The sequence below is a fragment of the Nyctereutes procyonoides genome, unplaced genomic scaffold (assembly GCF_905146905.1).
Source record: "Nyctereutes procyonoides isolate TBG_1078 unplaced genomic scaffold, NYPRO_anot_genome, whole genome shotgun sequence".
Lineage (NCBI taxonomy): Eukaryota > Metazoa > Chordata > Mammalia > Carnivora > Canidae > Nyctereutes > Nyctereutes procyonoides.
In genome coordinates, this window is record NW_026575140.1 from 80,408,908 (window position 1) to 80,424,102 (window position 15,195).

At 48.5% G+C, this 15,195-nt stretch overlaps 1 protein-coding gene across 3 annotated transcripts in view; it reads left to right on the forward strand.

The window, feature by feature from the left end:
* PKNOX2 (PBX/knotted 1 homeobox 2) overlaps positions 1-15,195 on the forward strand; it is a 254,489-nt gene that overhangs the window by 63,398 nt on the left and 175,896 nt on the right. For all 3 annotated transcript variants that reach the window (XM_055306571.1, XM_055306572.1, XM_055306573.1), the window contains exon 2: positions 4,724-4,793. The gene's annotated coding sequence lies outside the window, so the exon portion shown is untranslated. The remainder of the gene's footprint in view (positions 1-4,723; positions 4,794-15,195) is intronic.

A 15,195-nucleotide genomic window follows, 5' to 3' on the forward strand; every position in this document is an offset into this window, starting at 1 on the left:
TTGCTTTAAGGATTATCTAGTCGTCTAGCCCTATCATTTTGCCTATGGGGAAACTGAGGCACGGGGTGGGGGGGTAAAGTTCCTTGTCCAAGATCATACATTAATGACAGAATGAGAAGCACGTGAACCATATCTGATTGACACCTCTCTGTTAGGGGTGTTCTTTCTATTAGACTCATGGCCTTGCTAAGCCTCAAGCTCACCTCTCTCCATCCTTACAACTTACCTAGGCATGTTGCATGGGTGCCGCTCAGCTCTCCTGGGGCATGTGCTACCTCCTATGAGAAGCTTTGTTAAATCCCTCTCCCTACCTCGTTCCCAGATAATCATGAGCATTCAACAACTCCTCCCTCACCTACCATTTCACAAATGTCCTCATATTTATAAATGTGAGTGGTCAATTTCATAGTTCCATTTTATTTTCATGGTGAATAAGTCAGACCTAAGTTGCAATTCTGATCCATGATTGCACGGCTGCTTGTTTGAAGACTTTTGAAATGATTGTTTGCCTGCCAGGACCACCAACTATTGGCTTTGGAAGACCCGAAAATACATGGCACATCAGTGGGTCCCCAGCATGTGTCCATGGGGCAGCGACAGGTTACGTAGACTTTTCCACGGGTACATGGTAATGAGTGAAAAATAAGGATGGTGTGGGGAGGTTTCATGTTCACGTATATGTACACACACAGTGTGTGTGAGTGAGAGAGAGAGGGAGAGGAGCAAAGAGAGACAGAAAGAGAAGGAAAGAGGGAATGCTTTCCATGATGCTCTATTTATTCAATTTAACGAATGGTCCTTTGTAGCTCTCCTTACTTTTGGGGGTCGAATTACTTTATGAAACGATGGTGAACAAAGACAATATTAATCTTTTATCAGTATATCAGTTTGTCAACCCTGTCGATCTCCTCATTTATTTTTTTAACATTTCGTAGATAGGTAAAGCCATGTCTGGGAGACCAGGCCGTGCAGCAGCTTCTCACCCAGTGCAGGTTCTCCTTCCAGTGTTGGGGAGCTCACTACCTACAGGAAGCCTGTTTGGGGATGGTTCTCATTGCTAGAGACTTCTTTCTTCTATGGAATTGAAAGTTGACTTCCTCTAACATGTAGCAATTACTCCTGATCCTGCTGTCTAGAGTAACACAGCTCCTCTTTCTCCTCCTCTTTGTAGTTTCTTCAAATATTTGGAGGACCAGTATGTGGGAGAAAGATGGGTAATTTCAGAGAGGGACAAATGAAGGCATCAGTCTGATTTCTTTTCATATCTTCTACCTCACAGCCTCCTAGTAATGAAAATAATAACATAATAAATAATAATGGAAATAACAAAATAGTAATATTAGCTAACATTCAGTGAGTGCTGAATTTGTATTCTAAGCACTTTGCAGTTTACAAAATCATTCAATCCTCACTCAAACCTCAGAGGTAGAACCCTTACTCGCCTGATTTTACTGATGGAAAACTGAGGCACAGAGAAGTTAAGTAACCTTCCCATGGTAGTGCCACTAGTAAGTGGTGGAGAAAGGACAGAAAACAGGGCAGTCTGGGGGCCCCTGGATGGCTCAGTCAGTTAAGCGTCTGCTGTCAGCTCAGGTCATGATCCCAGGGTCCTGGGATTGAGTCGTGCATCCGGCTCCCTACTCAGTGGGGAGTCTGCTTCTCCCTCTCCCACTGCCCCTGCTTGTGTGTGTGCTCCCTCCCTCTCTCTGTCAAAAATAAATAAACAAAATCTTATTTTATGCCCAGAAAGCTGGGAAGTCTGATTCCAGAGCTTGCATTTTTATTTATTTATTTAAAGATTGTTTTAAAAATTTTATTTATTTGAGGGCATCCCTGGGTGGCTCAGCGGTTTAGCGCCTGCTTTTGGCCCAGAGCGTGATCCTGGGGACCTGGGATCGAGTCCCGTGTTGGGCTCCCTGCATGGAGCCTGCTTCTCCCTCTGCCTGTGTCTCTGCCTTTCTCTCTCTATGTGTCTTTCATAAATAAATAAAATATTAAAATAAAATAAATAAAAATTTTATTTATTTGAGGGAGTGAGAGAGAGAGAGAGAGAGGGAGAGAGAGAGAGCATGCACAGGGGGAGGGGGGCAGAGAGAAAGGGAGAAGCAAACTCCCTGTTGAGCAGGGAGCCCAGTGCAGGGCTTGATCACAGGACCCTGAGATCATGACCTGAGCCGAAGGCAGATGTTCAACTGACTGAGCCCCCCAAGTGCCCCCAGAGCTTGCACTTTTCGCTACTAAACTTTGAACCCATGCTTTAGCCACTGGACATCTTCACTCACTTCTCTTTTCACTGTGAAAGTTATTAAATGTATGCCAGACTGCATTGTAAACTAATATGGATTGATAAGTCCAAGGTGAGGGGACTGTCCATCCCTCAGATGGATGCCGTATGGCTATTAATGCAACCTGAGATCACATCTAATGGCTTTGGCAGCAGTGCTGTACTCTGCGCTCATCCTGAGCTTATGTTAAATTCAAATAACATACACACACACACACATATATGTATTTTAAACTAGGGTTACCCTATTTGGTGTTTCTGGAATTGACTTTTGAATGGAAGAGTGGGATTTGGTGTATATATTCTTGTCAAATATTTTCCTACAATTCTGTAAAAAATAAAAAATGGATTTGCATGTGGACGTGGGATAGAGCAATTTGGTGGTTTACAGAGATAGGATTGTGGCCTGTATTTCTTTATTTTCAAAATTATTTCTTTTATGGATATCATAATGTTATTGTGCAAAAACTGGTAAAGGAAAAAATGGACTTTGTCATTTTGGCTCATTCTTTCAGTTTGTTAAAAGCTTTATAACACTCTTGAATCCATCTCCCCAATAGGAGCTTCCTTCCCAGCTTTGTAGCATGTGCAAACAGCAAGTCTGCTGTATCTTCTAAGCTGCTGGCGGCTCCACAGACAATCCCAGAGGGCAGGGAGAGAGTACCTACTGCTGCATGCAATTCAATCTAGAGACTTCTTATACTGAGTTCATGTATGCTCAGTAGCAGTGTGTCAGTTGTTTAAAAGACTATAAGTTGGAAAAAAAAAAAAAAAGACTATAAGTTGGAGCCCACTGCCGACCATTGCCAACCGGCGGCTGGTTCTGAGCTGCTGGTTGTGGACTCTGTGTGGAATGAACAGGGTCTTCCAATGAATATTTCAACAGACATATACTGAGAATCCAATAAATCCTGGGCACTTTGCTAGATTCTCAGGCCATACAGATGCATGAGATGCAGTCCTGTCTTCCAGGACTTGCAGTCCAGTGGTCTGGGCTTATCTCAGAGGCAACTCCTTGAACCATGAACCTGTTATGCAGATGTTAGTAGACAGCTCCACAGGAAGTGCCTTAGCCTGGTAGACGCCATCATGAACAAAAGGTGCATTTTCTTTCTATGAGCACATCACGCTATATACACCATGCCTGAATTTTCGATCTGAAATGCCACCTCTACCAAGAAACCTCTCTGTTTTAATGAACAAGAAGATCTTAAAGAGATTGGAGCAAAGGGGCTCATCTTCTTTGTGTCATTTTCTGTTGAAAAACTTTAAATGGCTCTACCAGCTTCTAGCCTGAGTCTGGCCTCTCTTCCGAACACTCAGAGCCCTAGATGCTCTGGCCCCAATTGGCGTACTCAGTGTTGGTCTCGCCTTGGTCTCTCTCAGGCAGACCAGCTTCTGCATTGACCCAGGGCACTCCATGCCGTCCCCCTCTCATCCTGGCTCAGACTGCTCCCTTTCTTGGAATGCCCTTTTGCTCCCTTCTACCAGCCAAATCTTGCCTGTCTGGTCTCCAAGACCTGTTCATCCTGAATACTCCTTCCAAATATTTCCTTGAGTGCCTCAGCTCTTGCCATCTTCATTTCTCTATGGAGAGAGAATTATAGTCCCTACCACCCAGTTGAGCACTACTGTGCATATAGTCCTGTCTTCTCTGATGATGTTCCACATGGGGAATCTTATTTCCCCAATGACATCATGGCAGCAGTTTTATAACAGGACCCACCCATGGATTTTGTTCCTGCCGTCGTACATAGCCACCGTAGATCATGGAGCAGACACCTGATAAACATGTGCTGGGTTTTCCTTGTTGTTATTGCTTTATTCCAGAAAGAGAAGTAATCTTTCCAAGTCGTGCCCTCATCCTGCTTCTCCATGTGCATTCTTTTCCTTCCAGCCCCGTTGGATTCTTCACCTTTCCTTGAAAATTCTCCCCTCAATCAAGACTTTCCATAATCCTGACATAAACAACAGCCTTGGCTTTGTGGTTTGCTAGCTTTTTGCTGCCTTCCCTATATAGGTTGCAAGCTTTCACAGGGACTGCTGGGCTCATCCCCCTGCATGGGGTCTTCCATCAGATGGGAGGCATCAGTAAATGATTATTGCCTTGGTCAGCCTAGGGGTCTCAACAGCCATGAGATTCCTATAGGATTCCTATAGGGAAGGGGCTGAAACTCATAGGAAATTGAGGCACCAAGCAGGTAAGGAGGGAGTGATCCTCTCTCTGTCTGTCCTGGTTAGCTTTCCTAGATGGTAATAGCCTTGCACCAAGAGTCCCTTGGCCAGGAAACGTTCCCACTCAGCACTATATGAATAGAGCTACTAGTCCTGGCTTTGCTCCTGGACCAGACCCACTCTGAGGTTACCCTCAGCCCTGCCTTGGCTCTCAATCCCAGCAGAATCATACATATCTATAAAAACGTTTTCTTTTATTGGCAGATGAAGTCCGGAGCAGGATTCTGAGGCTTTCCGTCCTCCATGCCGCTCACCAGAAAAGGGACTGTGAACTGTAAGTAGCTCTGATTGGTGTTTCCATGCTGACTCAATGAGGTTATGGGTTAAAGACCAGCCCTGAACCTAATCTTTAACGGTCATGCATTGTGTAAGAGAAATACTCAACAATGAGCTATTCAGAATGTAAAATACAGAGGACTTCTAATTAGATTAGGTCTAAATGTGACAGAGAAGCCCTATAATATAATATCCTATTTAATTAGACTTTATTGATTGTGCATTAAGGTGGACTTGATGTGTCATGTGTGTCATGAGTGTTGGAGAGGGAAGCTCTTGAGTTTGCAAGGCCAACCCAGACCCCAGCCACTATCATATGTGGGCTAAACTGGGGAGGCAGCGAGGAGGAAGTGGGCCAGTTCATAACCCGCACTTGCTTTTACACCTTGGTTTATTTCTAGGGAGCCATGAAGGTGGGGAAGGCAGACACTGATGGTGGCTCCCCTTCCATTGGCATGGTTACAGCTCTACCTTATGCTTTATGTGCTCGTTTTGGCTCCTACTTTGCGAAAGTCTACCCACCTGGAGGACCCAGCCTCGGTCCAGTCTCCCCAGTAAAACCCTTTTTGGTAACTCCAGCTAGAAGTGATCTCTCCCTCTTCTGAAGTTCTGCTACATCGACAGGAGGCTGTGAGCTCCCGGAGGATGGTCTGGGATTCCCAGGTCTTCTTGTCCCCACTGCACTCCCAACCTGGTCTCTGCTCAGCAGAGGTTAGCCCCAAGATTGGGTTGCCCTGGCCTATGTAGGTAGCTTCCCAGCCTGCTTCTGGGGCTACCGGAGGCCGGGCTGCCGCTGCGCCTCTGATAGTACATTGGCTTCCAACCAGTCCATGGAATTATAAATGATTAACCGTTATCAGCGCACATCTTCACCTCTGTGTAAAAATAGATTGACTGTAATGAGTATTTGAATAAATCATAAGAATGGCCGCCATGCGATCGTCTAACATCCTGCCGATGGCTGCCCGGTGAGTGAGCAGGGCGCCGGCCCTCCTGCCTAATGGCCTGCGATTCAGTGCTGGTCGCCTCTGTGATTGACGGGCTGTGGCTCCCAGGACACCGCCTCTGCAGCCCAGGCTCTGGAGTGGTCGGAGCCTGGGCCCAGGGGGGCAGGGAAGGGGGCCTCCCTCCATCCTGTTCCAGGAAAGCCTACCTAGGAGATGCGGCTGGGAGACCGGGGGGAGCCAGAGTGGAAAGACCTTTGTGAGAATCACGTCTCCTCGCACCGGAGGTTAAAGGGACCTCATAAGTCAAGTCAAGTAGGAGAGAAGCAAGCTGAGCGTGAACCTTAATGAGAGTGAAGAGTGTGGGCAAAAGGTCTGCACAATCTCCCTGTCTCTCAGGGCCCTCCCCACACCGGGTGCCTTGCACTGGGCCACATGCATCCAGGGAAAGCTCCCTCACAGGGACCTGCTCTTGGGCCTGTACTGAGGAACAAGGAACAGCAGGTTTCTCTGGGTCCTGGGATTCAGAGGTGGGAAGATTCAAATGATCCTTCAGGGAATGTTTCTCAAGGCTGCCTCAGGCACGGGATCCTGCCTTTTGGAGAGGGAGGAGGAGGAGGGGAGCAGGCTCAGAGGGACAGGGACCAGTTGAGAAGGGAATAGTCGGAAGTCTCAGAGTAAAGACCAGGGAAGGCTGGATTTGAGCAGGAAATAGCAAACATTCGAATTAATTCCAGTGGTATTCCAGTTATTATGGTTGTACAAGCCACCCCAAAACTTAGCGTATTAATAATGTTGACTCTGTGCATATCCCGTGAGTCAGGAATTCAAACAGGGCACAGTAGGGATGGTGTGTCTCTTCCACTGGGTCTGGGATCTCAATGGAGGCAAGTGAAAAGCTGGGTGCTGAAATCATCTGAAGGCCCATTCACTTATAATTCGGGGGGCTGATCCCAGCTGTTGGCTGAGATGTTAGCTGGGGCTGCCAGCCAGGCCCATGTGATCACTCCGTGTGGCTCAGGCTTCTTCAAAGCCTGGTGGCTGGACGCCAAGGGGGAGCACTCTGAAAGAGAGCTAGAGCCGGTGGGGGCTGTACTGCCAAAGCCAAGTAGCCTTACTTCCACCACATTCTCTTGACTTGACTGGGGCAGTTACAAAGGCCTACCGTGCTTTCAGGAAGGAAACATAGACATCCCTCCCACCATGACTCAAAGGAAGAAGATCAACAACACGTTAAAAGAGGAGCATGGGGATGGGATATATGTTGTTGCAACCATCTTTGGTGAGTACAGTCTACCATGACTAGTACTTGGCAAGTCAGACACAGTACAGCCTCATCTATTTCCAAAGACTAAAGAAAAGGCTAAAGAAACGCCCATCTTTGATAATCAGACTGTCCCTTATCTCACAGAATGTCTGGGTTTAAAGTCCATCTCTACACCCCCAGAGGCCAGGCTAGGCTTCTTCCTAAAGCAGGACTCCCCAAGGACATGCTGGTATTCAGAGGTCCTGCAGTTGGTGGAAGCTTCCACCTCATGGTCCATTTCAGCAAATGTTGGTCCAGTTTGTAACTCGCAGCTTGAAGTGCCAGATCTGGAGAGGCATTTAGACCTGTGACCAAGGATTCCTCAAGCCTATAGCCCTCATTCCCACCCAGGGATCCCCACACTCCCAATTCAGTGGCCTTCCAAGTCGAGAGAGGTTTGGACCAAAGAGCAGGACTTAAGAGGCTATTGGGGCTGTTTTGAGGCCTGGGGAAGTCTGGGCAGCCCTTCCTATCTGACCCTATGTCCTCTCCTCTCCTTCCTGCCCTTTTCCCACACACTAGAACCTGTGCCTTTAAGGGACCAGGCCCCCTTTCCTTTGCCATTCTTCCGACCCAAATGCAGCTGAATTTTGGAAGAGAATCTGAGTGACTGGATACCTTGTTGTGACTTAAAAGGATAGAAGCAAAACCCAGGCAAGGAAAGAGTGGAGACATGACTGATTCATTTTCCCAACGGGCTGAGATCTGAGAATGGCTAATGCCGGAAAGGGAGGGGGCAGGGAAGAGAGGGGTAAGCGCGCTTGGTTTTGATAAAAAGGTGCCAGGGTTTGGAACTTAAGTCTGGAAACTAATGTTTAACTTGGACAAATGAAGGAACAGATAAAAACAAGGATCATTTCTATTTTCAAGGCTCCAACTTGAGGGGAAAAAAGTTGGGGTCCGAAGACCAAAAATCAGAGTTTAGATTCTGACTCAGGACCTTTGGGATCCAGGCACATCTGCTTGGTCTTCAGATTCGTCATCTCCAGAATGGAGTTGGGATTGCAGCATACCCTTCCCAGGACTGCGGTGGGGAGCAAAGGGAAGCCAGCGTTTGAATGCACGACAGCCATTCTTGGCACACAATAGCTACTCAAAACCCTTCAGCCATTCATCCACCCAGGAAATAAATAAAAAGTGGAGTTAGAAAGATAGTTTCTCTCCATTGCTCCTGACAGGGATGGTCAAGAATCTTTCCTTTAACTGTACCCTCCATAAAAGTTCACTCATAAACTATTGATATTTTAATAATACACATTAGCATCTTGCCCTTCGACAAATGAATATTGAATGAGCAATAAAGAGGCAAAAGAGTAACCAGGTGTACGGCTGGCTGCGGGAAAGCTGGGATCTTGGGTAGTTGGCAGAGAGAATGCCCCTTTCCAGGCACCTTGTGACTCACCTCTCTCCCCAGTGACCCCTAGGAAACAGCTTTTAAAAAGCGCTCAGATTCCAGCCCAGCCCAGTCTGAACAGGATTTCTCCTATGGTCTCTTACACTTGGCTGGAAGGGACTTGGGAGAAGAGAGGAAAAGTCACAGAAGAGCTGCGAAAGGCATGGATGTTTTGCACGGGGTGCAAGATCTTAGATCTTAGATCTCCCCACTACTTCTGCTAGGAGTGCAGACTTCTTTCCAAACCATGCTCTCCTGCTCCATAAACTGAAAGTCTATAGACAGTGTGTCTACCACCAGAAATCAGGCAATGAGTTTTAAGAAATGCAGCTGGGGTGCAGGGGTGGAAAAGCAGCTGGCTCCGGGGACCCCAAACAGACCTGGTTTGACCACTCACCCCTGGCGAAATCCAGAGGCAGAGAGAGGAGAGGTGGGGGAGACAAGAAAGGAATTCATTCCAGTGAGGCCAACGCCAGGAAGACAGCCGACGAATGTCACAGAGACTGTCTCCAAAGTGCTGAGAACACACCCCTGTTTAAATAAGGCAAATGCGGGACGAAGGTCGGTGGGTATGTGCAGGTGGGCAGCAAAGGTCGGGCCGATCATTGTCTTGGGGTCAATCACGTGCAGTCCTGCTGGTGTCAGGACAGTTGTCACTGCTCGATGTAGGGGTAGTCTCGGTTCCCATCAGGGGATGTTTTGCCCACAAGGTCGTTTGTCCGAGTTAAGAGATAAGCTGGAAAGAAGAACTTAATCAATAGAAGGTATGAACTGAGGCAGTTGAAGTCCTCTTTCAGAAATAACTCAGCCTCCTTGCACCCACCTCTCCTCCTCTCTCCTCCAGGTCTTGGTGGGCACCTATGCTCGGGGGTGTGTTAGGTTAGGGTTTACAAGACAGAATTCCCTGCCTCTTTGCAGCTCCTGCTCCCAGTCCCGCTCCCACAGCCTCCAGATTCTCGTGGCCTCCATCTGGGCGGGGAGTCCTTGAGTGTGCAGAGAACAGTGACAGGGGCTCTTCGTTGGTCCGGCTTAATTGGTGTGATTTAATGGCGTTTCTGGCGGATTCAGATTTATACGGCTTTCTGAGCTGCAAATCTGCTTTCTAAATGTAGAATTTTTGTGGAGTGGTAAAAAATAATGGCTGTTCTGTGATTCCTGCCTCCCGAGCTAGGAGATTGCAATTTACATTATGCAAATAGACATTATGCAATCAAGGCACTTTAGCAGGAATCTGGCGGCAGCGCGGGCCGCTGATGAGATGCCGAGGTCTGCAGCCCCAACTGGAGGGGCTCTGGGAGAGATGAAGTGGGGAGCGGGTGGGGCCGCGGGGAGGACGCCGAGTCTGTTCCTCTGGCCCAAGGAGGCAAAGTGGAGCCTGCCCGGAGATGAATGCATCCGGGGAGCTGCCAAAGCGACTCTCTCAATTAATGGCTTTGTTTAATCATACCCCCTGTCCAGAGGAGTATTGTCTTACGGATAATTTCGTTTGCCTAACGAGATTTTGCTAATTAAATCTCCTTTCAGTTGGTGTGACTATGCCTGCAGGAGAGGGGGCTATTTGGAGTCTTCTCCATAAACCTTTCTGGAGAGGAGCTGAGAAGGAGGGAAGGGGTTGGGGGAGAGAAGAAAAGGAAGGGGAGGGAGAAACTTGCCCGCTGTGAGCAGGACTGGAGAAGGTTTGAGGGTTTGGGAACCACAGGGTGGCTGCCACCACCCACCTTGCCTTTCTGTCCTGTTCACCAGAGATGCAGACTCATCAGACTTTGTCCGGCTTGAGGGATTTCCTCCCCTTTTTTCTTCCTCTCTGGCTCCTGTGACCTCCACCATTATCCCTTCTCAACTTCTTCCCAAATCCCTAGGACATTCTAAAGGATTTCCAAGCACTGCTCCCAGCAGCTCTGGCTGTAGGTGCTGGTGGTGGTGGTGGCCATGTGGGAACCCTCCCCTTGCTTTTGCTATTAGCCAGCCAGTCTGGCTCTTCAGAGAGGAAAAATTGCTCCCAAATTGGCCATTTCTCCAGGGATAATTGCCTTGAATCAAAGAAGAAAATACCTCCTCAAATTCATTTATCATCAGTCAGCCAAGGATAGCCTCCTATATACAGAGGAGCCTAGTGCTGTGCCTGAATAGTGGGAGCCTAATTAATGCTGCTGTATCTGACCCGTCCCACCCATGCTCCAACACCCCAGTGGTGCTTTACTGTTTGCAGCCTCCTTGGCCTGACTGACCATGGGCTTCCAGGCTCAACCCTATCTACTTTTCCAGTTTCACCTCCTACCCCACCTTGCTCTTTCCTCCTTCCTAATACTTATAGACACTCAGACACATGGGCACATTCCTACTCCTGAGGCCCCAAATATACCTAGTTGCTCAGTTCCCCCAGGATACTCTGTATAACTGCACAGAGCCTTTGCACGTGCTGTATCCTCTGTCTGGAATCTCCTTGACTTGGTGACCCCTAATCCTCCTGCAATGTCCAACTCATATATCTTCCTCTATGACTGCCTCCTTCCAGAGCTTCCCTGGCTTTTGTGAAACACTGCTGCACACCTTCTATGTCCTCTTTGTTATTACAGGACCTCAAACATAGTTATTTGTCTGTCTTTCCAAGTTAAGGACTGAATCTTACTCTTCTCCTAATCTTAGTACCTAGCACCAGGCCTGGCCATAATAGGTACCCTACCCAGTTGGTCAAATGAAAAAAAGAATGAATGAACCTAGTAGAAGAGGGTAAGGTGATAGAGGGGCATTCTCTAGTAAGTCCTTAAAGCCCCAGGATGGATGATGTGGTAGGAAGTCAGGAGACTGATTTCTGTTGAGTCCCTGCACAGTTACTTGCCTGTCCATTACTTTTACTTTCTGAGTGGGAGGGCACTACTTCTATGTGCACTACGTTTGTCAGCATCTTCTGTCACATTCTCACATAGATCCTTGAGGTGAATATTGTTTTTGCAGAGGAAACTGAAAGCAAAGCAGTATTTAGCTGTAATTGGGCCCACTGGCAGGGTCCCAACAAGATCTACCTCTAGCTAGGTGAAAGTTCTGGTGCTTTCCAGTGTCCCTCTCTATCTCATCCATCCATCCATCCATCCATCCATCCATCCATCCATCCTTCCATCCACCATCCATTTGTCCATCCAGCCAGTCAGCCACAAGCCAGCCAGCCTAGGAAGTGTATCACACTCTTGCGCCACAACACCAGGGCTCACACAGTGCTGGACTGCTCGTATGAGCTGTGGATGGGGTGAAACAGCTCCACAGGCAGCCTCCAGCTGCTGGGTCTGCACTGTTGCTCAACTAGCAGCGGGTAGTTGGGTGTGGAGGAGTCTGCGTTCCATGCTGGGGAGCGTGGAGGCAGCCCAGGAGAAGTGGCTCCTATCTTCATATGTGATAAGGGCACATGCGTGTTACATGAGTGCCTGCAGGCTGCAGGGAGTGTGTGTATGAGTGAAGGACGCAGTGTTTGCAGAGTGGCTTTGTGTTTTTCTTGGTTCCTCAGCTTTAGTGCTTTGCTTTTTGCCCTGCTGTTTTTCCTGTTGGTCCAGGCGTATCTGTAAATGTGCTGTCTCTGCACCTAGGCTTTTCCTCATCTTAATATCCCCACTATGCTCTCCATGCTCTGAGTCTTGTAACAAGTGTTTCTTGGTACATAACAGGTGCTCAAGCAGTGCTCCATGATGCACTGAATGGTCAAAAGACTAAATGATTGAATGAGTAGACAAGCATGCACTTCGGTGTCACATGGACCTGAGTCTGAGCCCTAGTTCTGTTATTTATGTAGCTGAGAACCTGGGATTAATTTTCTCATCCAGAAAGTGAGAATATGGAAACTACCTATTCTATGTTTCTCGAAGGGCTGTTGATAGAGGATTGTAAGAGATATGTGAAAGTGGTTTATAAACTATGAAGCACTATACAAGTATAAGAGGTTATTATTATAATGGTTATTATACTTGAAGTGATCATTGTGTTTGAAAATTAGGGATTCTGTTTTCAGGAATATAAAATCATCCTGGCCTGATTTGAACTCTGAGACTTACACAGCAATCATTACAGGAACTGATCCTAGATTTACCCAACTATGAGAACTATCTGGGGCTGGGGTGGGAGGAGGGGGCTGGTGAAAATGGTCCATCTACACTGGGGCCACCCGTCCCCCAAGTGGACCCACATGGGAAGTCTCTCCTGAGTCTCTGCAATTGCCTATCTTTGCAAATGTTGTTCCTCTGCCAGGAATCCTTCTCCCTTTTTTTCCACTCTCTTTTGACCATCTTGCACCAAGTTGCTGCACTGTCCCTGAGCTCCCGGGTTACCAAGTGTGCCTCTCTGAGGGCATTTATCACAGTGTACCTGTGACGATTAATGTCTGCCTCCCTGGCCACAGTGCGTGCCTCAGGTCAGATGAGCATAGCTCTTCTCTGGAGCCCCAGAGCTAAGGAGATGAATGGATAGATGGTGAGAAGGGAAGGTGGAAGGCTGGAGCTTGGTAGAGGCACAGGATTTGAGCTTTGGAAGTCCCCTAATCTGTAGGGGAAGGCGAGGAAGAAGCTTCAGAGAAATTATCACTGCCTTGCAAATAAGCCCCAAATTTCTGAGAGATATTTTCCACCCACCCTCATGCCCAAAAGATCAAATAGGCTGATCTTCCATAGGGTCATGGGGCCTGGGGACCTCAATACTGTACAGGGAGGTGACTGGCCATCAGCCAGACGGGCAGTCAAGCCCTCCAGGATGGAGCTGAGTCCTTAGGACAGGGAGGCACCTGCCAGTTGCTGACCCCTACAGGTGAGCAGTTACCCACATGGGGAGGCAGGTGCTGCCTACCTCGCTCCTCAACCCTTCCAGATTCTTGCTTTTGCTGGAGTCAGCCCCAGCTGGTAGAAAATCTGTTGGAAGCCCTCCTAGGAACTGGCTCCTTTGCCTCACTCCCTGTGTTTGGAGGCATCTCCTCTCCATCCTGCTCTGGGCCACTCCCCCACACCCTCCCACCCCCAGCCGCCGCTCCTGGAGCCCCAGGCAGCCGCAGCGAAGTGCCAGGGGGCTGGGAGGTTTTTCATTACCGAATGCACTGAACCTATTTGTGAGTGTTTTGCAAAGTGTTTAATCCAAGGTGTTCCCTCAATTAAATTAGTGCAAACATCTGTGTCCCACATCCACCTCCATTTGCATTCTGTGCCATTTATTACAGCGGGAAATTGGAAAGCACCTTAGGAATACTTAGGACAGAATTAGGCTAGGTTGGGGTGGGCGTCTGGAGGAGGGGGTCTGAGGGTGCCTGTGAAGTTGGTCCACAAGGTGGATACTTCTCCAGGCTGAGCCTTGGAGAGGAGCCACTTTCTGGTGCAGGAGACCACATGGAGAGAAGCTTCGGGAACTCAGGACCACCGGTCTTGTGGGGGAGGTTGAGTGAGTTTAATTAATGCCTCCGATCCCCACCTGGGCCCAAGTACCTGCAGAGGCAGGAGGAGTTCACTGCTGTTGTTTTATAACTTTAAACCCAATTTTAAAAAAAAAAAAGTGTATCACATTCAAGTGACCCACCTGGGTCTCTCCCTGGGGGAGCCCTTTCCTGCTGGAAGGGGTTTTTTTTTTCATGAAACTGCTCAGCCTTGGTGAGTGGCTGAGTGTGGGTGGCAGCTCTCTCCCCTACACCATGTGATTTTCAGGACTGTCAAGTACTTTGGGAGTCCTACTGTTATACTAATGTAGGGGGCATTGAAGAAGCATAGTTTCTGCTGTGTGACAGGCACCGCTCAGGTTTCTTATGCATTATCTGTTGTAACCCTCCCACCAACCCTCAGAGACAAGTCCTCTAATGACAGAACAAATCAGGGAGCCAGGCATAATCAGAAAAGTGAAGCAACACACCCTTGTTCCCCAGCTAGAAAGAGGAGAGTGAACTCACGTCTGCACAACCCCGAAGGCTGTGCTTCCCACTGCACTCAGACATCTCAGATGAAGCACCTTTGAATCAGGGACCTGGACACCTTCCCAAATGTGGTGGCCAGCACACCCTGGCCAGGCTGTGCAGAGGCTCTGGTGGTCGTCTGTCCATTCCAGGCTTCTAGCCCTCGGTTACAGGACGGCCTCGCCTGTGGTCCCCAGGGGCCTGTGATGGGCTGTTCAGCCTGCAGGTGGCTCACCCAAGGGAAGGGGCTCCTGGCTTTTATGGGATGGGGCAAGGAGGAAAAGGAGAAGTCTGGGAAGGGAGGAAGAGGCCCATGGGTTGCTCAGGGACCTTAGAGATCACTGAGTTCCTCAGTATCAAATGGGGGAAACTAAGGCTCAAAAGGAGCTAACACTCACCTAAGGCCACTGAGGGTTTGGTAGAGGCTGGAATGGATGGAACCCAAGGCTCCCGGCTCTTGGGAGGGGAAATAGGTCAGGGCCCAGGGAGGTCCCTGGGATTTTGTAGGACAGGTGTGCTGGCTTTCTGGATGCAAAATGTAACTCAAGGCTGGAGCAAAGGGCCGGGGTGAGAAGAGGATGAGAGGCTGCTGTGGTTGTGTCTACTAAGGGTCCTTCCGAACTGCCTTTTTTTTTTTTATGATTTTATTTATTTATTCATGAGACACAGAGAGAGAGAGAGAGGCAGAGACACAGGCAGAGGGAGAAGCAGGCTCCATGCAGGGAGCCCAAGGTGGGACTCGATTCCGGGCCTCCAGGATCACACTGAAGGTGGCACTAAACAGCTGAGCCACCAGGGCTGCCCACCAAACTGCCTTTAACAGAGAACCTTCCACGTCCTTGAGGGTTG